Here is a 9,426-nt window from a genome sequence, read left to right on the forward strand (position 1 = left end):
ATACAATAAACATATACTAACAACAGTCGGTTGTGGTGTGCCGGAACTGACAATGCAGTAGGCCTATAATAAAGAGGACAAAAAGAAGTGTACCATACAAAATGTATTCATACTACAAACATCAATTATGTGGACAAACCACAAATGCCTGCCGTAACTCTTTAACCGGGTTTGGTATGTATAGAGTGTAAGCAGATGATTTCCAGCGTCCCATAGTTTTGATTATATGAGCTGGAATGTGGTTGGAGGAAGCTGTCATGGTCTTGATCAGGTCAGATAAGAGACACTGGCCAGAGTTAGCGTTAGGTTCTATATTGGGGAGTTTTGACATAAAGCAGCAGGAAATCCTATGAATAAGAATTTATGGAGAAGGATAAATAGAAGAACCTATAAACGAAATTATAGGTAATGAAAAGAAGTTGAACCTATAAACGAAATTATAGGCAAAGGTAGAAATATAGAACCTATAAACAAAATTATAGGTAAATTGGTAGACGGTAAAACAATAGAGGTTTAGGCAATATGCCCCAGACAGGATTATAAACAGGATATAATTAGTAGCAAACACCTATAGCTGAAAGTATAAAGTATATATATATATAGAACAACAAGTAAAATAGAACAGAACAGTTTCATGAATCAGCCCCCTATTGGAAGGAGCACTGATAAAACAGGTACATAACACCTTGCAATATTAGTTAGTAGTGAAAACCAGGTTGGTGTTAGGCAGGTTGGTTTAGAGTCAGTTTGTTGTGTAGATCAGGGAGGTATAAAGCAGGTTGGTAACAAAAGGATGATAATGTAGATCGGGTTGCTTTTCAATAAGAAAAGGTAGCAAAGAAAGTAAGTCCATAGGTATGATTACAGGAGCCAGGAACAGAAGTCTTTCTGGTTGACCATCAACTTCATTGCAAAGTTCATTTGTAGTGAGCTTCTGTGTGTGCCAGTGAGCTTGTCTGTAGTGAGTTTGTGTGTGTCAGTGAACTTGTCTGGTAGTGAGCTTGTGTCTGTCAGAGAGATCGTCTATAGTGAGCTTATTTGGGTCAGTGAGCTTGTATGTAGTGAGCTTGTGCGTGTCAGATGAACTTGTCTGTATTTGTGTCAGTGAGCATGTCTGTAGCGTGCTTGTATGTGTGTCATTGAGCTTGTCTGTAGTGAACTTGTTTGTGTGTCATTGAGCTTGTCTTTATGAGCTTGTGTGTATCAATGATCTTGACTTGAGTGAGCTTGTGTGTGTCAGCAAGCTTGTCTGTAGTGAGCTTGTGCGTGTCAGTGAACTTGTCAGTGAACTTGTCTGGTAGTGAGCTTGTGTCTGTCAGAGAGATCGTCTATAGTGAGCTTATTTGGGTCAGTGAGCTTGTATGTAGTGAGCTTGTGTGTGTCAGATGAGCTTGTCTGTATTTGTGTCAGTGAGCATGTCTGTAGCGTGCTTGTATGTGTGTCATTGAGCTTGTCTGTAGTGAACTTGTTTGTGTGTCATTGAGCTTGTCTTTATGAGCTTGTGTGTATCAGTGATCTTGACTTGAGTGAGCTTGTGTGTGTCAGCAAGCTTGTCTGCAGTGAGCTTGTGTGTATCAGTGAGCTTGTCTGTAGTGAGCTTGTGTGTGTCAGCCTGGTGAGTGGGTATTACAGCGCTGTAATACCCATAGATCATATGGAGTGATGGGCTGCAGGTAAGAAACAATATAACAGCTCCCAAAGCACATTGAGATAAATAAAACACAAACACTATGTGGCACAATACATTTTAAGGCTGGAATCATTTTTTTTCCAGGGCCCTGGTGTTGGCCTTGCAGGACCACTAGCCTATGGCATAAAGGTCAGAAAGATTAACTATTTGGACAACCTAAATCCCTAACAGCCAGTACTCTCTGCTAAAAAAAGGGGGCTAAGTTATCGGGAATTGTAAATGTCGTACCTGAGATCGTTAGAATCAGAAATTATGATTCTCAGTAGAAATAGGGTAAGGAGGGTGGGAGTATATGTAATAAAACATAATAAAGTATCTGAGTATATAGAAATATATGTGTGGGCCAGATTGTGGACCCGAGTAATATAGAGTAGCCTACCAAAATCCTAGATACGAGTAGAGAAATTTGACAAATGCTGCCACTAATGGAAGAACACCTTGTGAATGAAACAGTTTGGTCTGATATTGACACCTTGCGAAATTAGAGATATTAACGTAAAAACCAGGAGAGATTATCTAAATAAGCCAAATATTTAAACCAATTTACCAACCTAAAATGACAACTTAGTTGAGTTGCCAAAACAGGAACAATTCCTCTGACTAAGAGTTCTGAAATGCACCTGCGGATAGAACATAAAAAGGACATAAGATGTTAGCCAAATAGCAAGTTTGATAAACCAGACATTAACAACTCCACAAACCGAATAGAAATAACCATGTGCAAATTGTAATTTAAACTGTAATATCCCTGTAACCAGAAGGGGGCACCAGAACTCAAAAGTTACAGATATACATACAATTCGTCTAAATTCGTCTAACAGTGGAAATAGCTATAACAGGCAGTTGTTTGTATGACACCAATACAATTCACTAGACAGTTCGTATGGAATCATACGGATGGTTAAACGATTAAACATCTGTAAGCGAATGCAAAAGGAGCCGAACGAGGGCCCATGTTCGTGCAGTCGAAAGAACCGAAGGCCCCTACCACACAAAAATAAACTAATTTGTACGTGCGTTTAATGCGAAAAGTGCTGAACACATACGAAATGGTAAGAATTGAAATAGACCCAAACCATGATGACACTGAACAAGTGCGACCAAGGCGTGACGGTATGGGTCTAACTTACCGTTTAAATGAGCAGTACCGAGACATTTCCTACAGTATTTACTTTTGTAACGAGAATATACCCCTACACGCAGGATCCAGCCAAACAGAAGACAGCACAGAGGAGAGATACGTCTACCGGACCTTAGAGTGGCTGGACTCGACGTAATAGGAGAAGTACAGAGTCAGGAACGATCCGAGGTCAAGGGCACAAAGAGACAGCGTAAACGAGAACTAGCCGGGGTCTGGTACACAGGAATCAGCAAGCCGGCAAACAGAACAGACAAGGATAAAGCGAAAACGAAGTCAGAATACAAAGCCAAGGTCAAATACGGAGAAACACAACTGAACACAACAAGCACTAAAGGGAACTGTAGCAGAAACCACGATAGGGCAAGGAACTAAGGGAAAAGGGTAAGTATAAGTAGCCTTCAAACTAATGTGATTGGCTCCTGTCACTTCCACACCCCCAAAAGGTAAGTGTATGGGGTGATTGGCATGACAGGAGCCAATGGGAGCCTTTTTGCAATTTAGGCTCCCACTGTCTCTTTAAGAGCGCGCCCGAGACTCGCGGCGCGCTCTTAGCTGCAGGCGGGACACGTCACCGCATCTCGCGGTCACTGCCCGTCTTCCTGTTAGGAGAGTCGGATGAGCCGCGCACGGCTCGTGCAGCCGCAGGACCGCGCGCGGCTTGAAGAGAGGACCGCGGCCGGCCCACGGATAAGGTAAGTAACGCTACAACTTTTGAGCGCACATACTTTTTTTTATTTTTGAGCTTTCACTCATTTTCAGACGCTTGTGAAACGTATGTAGCTGCCAATTCTAAGCAGTTGTGGTTTATTACACCTTGTATCTATTTCTCTACGTTTGGTGAGCGGTAGGTAAGTAGACTCTAGACGGAACAGGAGCCAGGAAAAAGGTAAGAGACAGCTTGTGAGTAACCGGAAGTCATCACACTTAACTCGCCAGACCAACAACGGTAAAGTGGGAAAGGATTGAAAACCCTTATAAAGGGGACGCAAGTCCCTCCCACAACTACAGGCCCAGCCTAAATATATATAAACATGCAAGAAATCACTGTGTTTTCTGCATCTCAGCCATTGTCCATGCACTCATGCTTATTTCTGTTATTGCTGAGTGAGAAGGAGATGTTGGTACATGATGTTCAATAGAGCTGTTCAATAAGAATTGTGCGTCATTGTCAAGTCAAGTAAGAAACAATCAACAGAGTTAAGAGTATTTCTTACCTCTGTAAATACTGAATAAATCATAGCATCACTCGGTATTAATTTTATGCTACGGTGTATGAGTGTAGAATTATGGACTTAATCTTTTTTTGTGCTACTTATCTCACTGGAAATATTAAATAAACAAGTTAATGACTTAAGCATATTAAAACAATACATATAATTACATTGGCACAGAAAGTGCCTTGATCATAACGTGCATGCTCCACTTTGTGCCGTTTAAAACCCAAGAGTAGAGATGCCGCGAACATAACATTTTCCGTTCGCGAATGGCGAACGCAAATTTCCGCAAATGTTTGCGAACGGGCGAACCGGGCGAACCGCCATAGACTTCAATGGGCAGGCAAATTTTAAAACCCACAGGGACTCTTTCTGGCCACAATAGTGATGGAAAAGTTTCAAGGGGACTAACACCTGGACTGTGGCATGCCGGAGGGGGATCCATGGCAAAACTCCCATGGAAAATTACATAGTTGATGCAGAGTCTGTTTTTAATCCATAAAGGGCATAAATCACCTATCATTCCTAAATTGTTTGGAATAACGTGCTTTAAAACATCAGGTATGATGTTGTATCGATCAGGTAGTGTAAGGGTTACGCCCGCTTCACAGTGACAGACCAAACTCCCCGTTTAACGCACCGCAAACACCGCAAACTGTTGTCAGAGGCAAACACACCAAAAAAAATGCCACACTGCTGAGCTCTGCAATGACGGCATTCTGGTGGTGGCAACAGCATGCGTTGATTGGCGTGCTGTCTGGCTGACCCCGGATGCCGATGCATGCTGTCTGACTGTGCCACTAGCTCCTTGCGACGACCTCCCCCTGCTTCCAACTCATCTCCTCCTCCTCTCTGTCTCCCCATCTGAGCTTTAACCCTGTTCTTCTTCTCTTCTAGTGGGCATCCACGTGACATCCACGGACGCATCGTCATCATCAACCGCTTCACTTGTATCTGACAACTCAGCAAAGGAAGCAGCAGCGGGTACAACATCTTCATCATCACACCGTATGTCCATGTGTGTAATGCTGCCTGACTGAGACATATCCCTGTTATCTACATCCTCTGGCACTAATGGTTGCGCATCACTCATTTCTTCCAACTGATGTGTAAATAACTCCTCTGACAGATCAAGTGAAGTGGCTGTGGTGCTAGTGTTGGTGGTGGCGGCAGGCGGGCGAGTGGTAACTTGAGAGGTGCCCGAAGCTAAGCTGGAGGAAGATGGTGCGTCAAGGTTCCGAGCGGAAGCTGTAGAAGATTGGGTGTCCTGTGTTAGCCAGTCAACTATGTCCTCAGAACTTTTCGAGTTCAGGGTACGTGGCCTCTGAACAATGGGCATTATTCTAGGGCCAAAGGGAATCACAGCACCACGACCACGACGGCCCCTGCGGGGTGGCCTGCCTCTGCCTGTCAATTTTTTTTGGATTAGTGGTACTATGTACTACGTACTATGTATGCAAGCTACTGTGACAACAGATATGAGTGGCACTGTGCACTGGCAGAAGTTGGCAGAGTAGACGCTGTAGGCCTGACACACACGCTTGCAGACAACTAACTGCTATTCAATCTATTATAGTCAAAAAAAAATTTTTTTAAATGTACACTAGTATGTCGCGAAAATGAAATTTTCCGTTCGCGAACGGCGAACGCGAACTTCCGCAAATGTTCGCGAACGGGCGAACCTGGCAAACCGCCATAGACTTCAATAGGCAGGCGAATTTTAAAACCCACAGGGACTTTTTCTGGCCACAATAGTGATGGAAAAGTTGTTTCAAGGGGATTAACACCTGGACTGTGGCATGCCGGAGGGGGATCCATGGCAAAACTCCCATGGAAAATTACATAGTTGATGCAGAGTCTGGTTTTAATCCATAAAGGGCATAAATCACCTAACATTCCTAAATTGTTTGGAATAACGTGCTTTAAAACATCAGGTATGATGTTGTATCGATCAGGTAGTGTGAGGTTTACGCCCGCTTCACAGTGACAGACCAAACTCCTCGTTTAACGAACCGCAAACAACCGCAAACAGTCCATTTGCACAACCGCAAACTCCCCATTTGCACAAGGGTGGATACCAAGCTAGCCATGTCCCGTTCCTTGTCCTCACTGATGTAATTGAAGGTCTCTTCCTTCACCCAGCCACGTACAACACCAAGGGTCCCCGAAAGGTGACAACAAGCCCCCTGTATTTTTTTTTTAAATGTACACTACTGTTACACCAGATATGAGTTGCACTGGTGTGACACTGCCCTGGCAGGCCCTGAAACGCACACGTGTGAAGGAAACTGACTGCTATTATATTACAGTCAAAAAAGTTTTGTTTTTTTTAAATGCAAGCTATTGTGACAACAGATATGAGTGGTGGAACTGGGACCACCTTAAAAATATTGGATATCCCTAAAAATCATGATCACTATATACTTTCTCTACACACCTCTAAAACGAACCAAACTACTCATCCATCCGCTATACCACTTTATCCCACCTAGAACTAGTGCCCAGTTAAAATACTTGACTCTTACTTACCCACACTCAGTCATGCCACTCACATTTCACCACTACTCTCACTGAATCCCTCTGACTACGGCTAAATTCATCTTCTACATCAGAACACTACTCCTAAGATTGGGTTGTATCCATGTCTCGGGTGTTTCATTTAGAATAGGGGCAGCTTCGGTCTCCTTCAACACTGACACTCCAGTGCATATTATTAAAAGATTGGGCAGATGGAAATCTTCAGTCTACAACCGATATATTTCTCATCTCGAGAAAGAAATGAGGAAAGCTTTTAAAAGTTTGGCTTTGTAAATTTGATGCAATAAGTGTGTTTTTCTTTAATACCTTTTCCCCCTCTTTGCATGAACCCGATTTACATATATTACTAATATGTTTCTGAACATATATATTATATTATTCACTCACTCACTCACTCACTATCTGGGCCGGCCTAAGACATAGTTACATAGTTACATAGTTACATAGCTGAAAAGAGACTTGCGTCCATCAAGTTCAGCCTTCCTCACATATGTTTTTTGCTGTTGATCCAAAAGAAGGCATAAAAAAAAAAAAAAAAAAACCCAGTTTGAAGCACTTCCAATTTTGCAACAAGCTAGGAAAAAAAATCCTTCTTGACCCCAGAATGGCAGTCAGATTTATCCTTGGATCAAGCAGTTATTACCCTACATTGAAAGATTATATCCTTGAATATTCTGTTTTTGCAAGTATGCATCTAGTAGCTGTTTGAACATCTGTATGGACTCTGATAAAACCACTTCTTCAGGCAGAGAATTCCACATCCTGATTGTTCTTACAGTAAAAAAACCCTTTCCTTTGCCTTAGACGAAATCTTCTTTCTTCTAGTCTAAACGCATGACCTCTTGTCCTATGTAAAGTCCGGTTTGTGAATAGATTTCCACACAATGGTTTGTATTGGCCTCGAATATATTTGTATAATGTTATCATATCCCCTCTCAGGCGACGTTTTTCTAAACTAAATAGGTTTAAATTTGTTAACCTTTCTTCATAGCTGATATGTTCCATTCCTTTTATTAATTTTGTAGCCCGCCTCTGCACTTTTTCTAGTGCCATAATATCCTTCTTTAGAACAGGTGCCCAAAATTGCACAGCATATTCAATGTGTGGTCTTACCAGTGATTTATAAAGAGGCAAAATGATATTCTCGTCCCGAGAATGAATGCCCTTTTTCATGCATGACAATACCCTACTGGCCTTGGCCACTGCTGATTGACATTGCACATTGTTGCATAGTTTGTTGTCTATAACAATTCCCAAGTCCTTTTCGTGTGTTGTTATCCCTAATTCGCTTCCATTAAGGGTATACGTTGCTTGTGCATTCTTTACGCCGAAGTGCATAACTTTGCATTTTTCAACATTAAATTTCATCTGCCATTTGAGTGCCCAGTCCTCCAGTCTATCCAAATCCCTCTGCAGCAAAGTAATATCTTGCTCACATTGTATTATTTTACAAAGTTTTGTGTCATCTGCAAACACTGAAACATGACTTTCAATGCTGTCTTCAAGATCATTTATAAACATGTTAAATAGAAGGGGTCCCAGAACAGACCCCTGAGGGACACCACTTGCCACCTCTGTCCAGCTTGAAAATTTACCATTAACGACAACTCTTTGTACTCTGTTTTTAAGCCAATGTTCTACCCAAGAACAAGCATTTTCATCTAGACCGATTTCCTTGAGTTTGAACACTAATCTTCTGTGTGGAACTGTATCAAATGCCTTGGCAAAGTCCAAATAGATCACATCCACTGCAACACCCTGATCTATACTTCTACTTACTTCTTCGTAGAATGCAATCAAGTTAGTTTGACACGACCTGTGCTTCATAAAACCGTGCTGATTTTTGCTGATAACCATGTTCTTCTCAAGGAATTCTTGAATATAATCCCTTAATAACCTTTCAAATATTTTACCAGCCACAGAAGTTAAGCTCGCAGGTCTATAATTTCCAGGCAAGATTTGGAACCCTTTTTGAATATAGGAACAACATCTGCCTTCCTCCAATCCTCCTGAACACTTCCTGAAAGAAAAGAATCTTGAAAGATTAAAAACAGAGGTTCACTTATTTCTACACTTAGTTCCTTAAGTACACGTGGATGGATACCGTCAGGCCCTGGAGCTTTGTTTATATTAACTTTCTTTAGTTGCTGCAGCACCTTGTCTTGAGTTAACCAATTACAATTATTCTGCAAGTTTTTAGTAGCAATCATTTGCACATCTATTGCCATGGGTTCTTCCTTAATATATACAGAGGAGAAATAGTTATTTAAAATTCCTGCCTTTTCCTGGTCTTCATTGACTAACACCCCCGTTTCAGTTTTTAGTGTAGCTACACTTTCATTTTTGGGTTTTTTAGAATTTATGTACTTAAAAAATGCTTTAGGGTTGGTTTTGCTCTCTTTAGCTATCATTTTTTCATTTTGAAGTTTAGCAAGTCTAATTGCCTTTTTGCACGCATTATTTGCTTCCTTATATCTTTTATAAGATGCATCTGATTTGTCCGATTTAAATGCTTTAAATGCCCTTTTCTTATTTTTAATCTCTGCCTAGGTCCAACGATAAATGACTATGGGGATAATGTATAATACACACAGGTTACTGGCTATGGGGGGGGGGGGGGGGACTATAATGTATAATAAACACAGGTTACTGGCTATGGGGGGATAATGTATAATAAACACAGGTTACTGGCTATGGGAGGATAATGTATAATAAACACAGGTTACTGGCTATGGGGGGATAATGTATAATAAACACAGGTTACTGGTTGTGGGGGGATAATGTATAATAAACACAGGTTACTGGTTGTGGGGGGGATAATGTATAATAAACACAGGTTACTG

This window comes from Pelobates fuscus, chromosome 13 (genome assembly GCF_036172605.1).
Source record: "Pelobates fuscus isolate aPelFus1 chromosome 13, aPelFus1.pri, whole genome shotgun sequence".
In the NCBI taxonomy this organism is placed as follows: domain Eukaryota; kingdom Metazoa; phylum Chordata; class Amphibia; order Anura; family Pelobatidae; genus Pelobates; species Pelobates fuscus.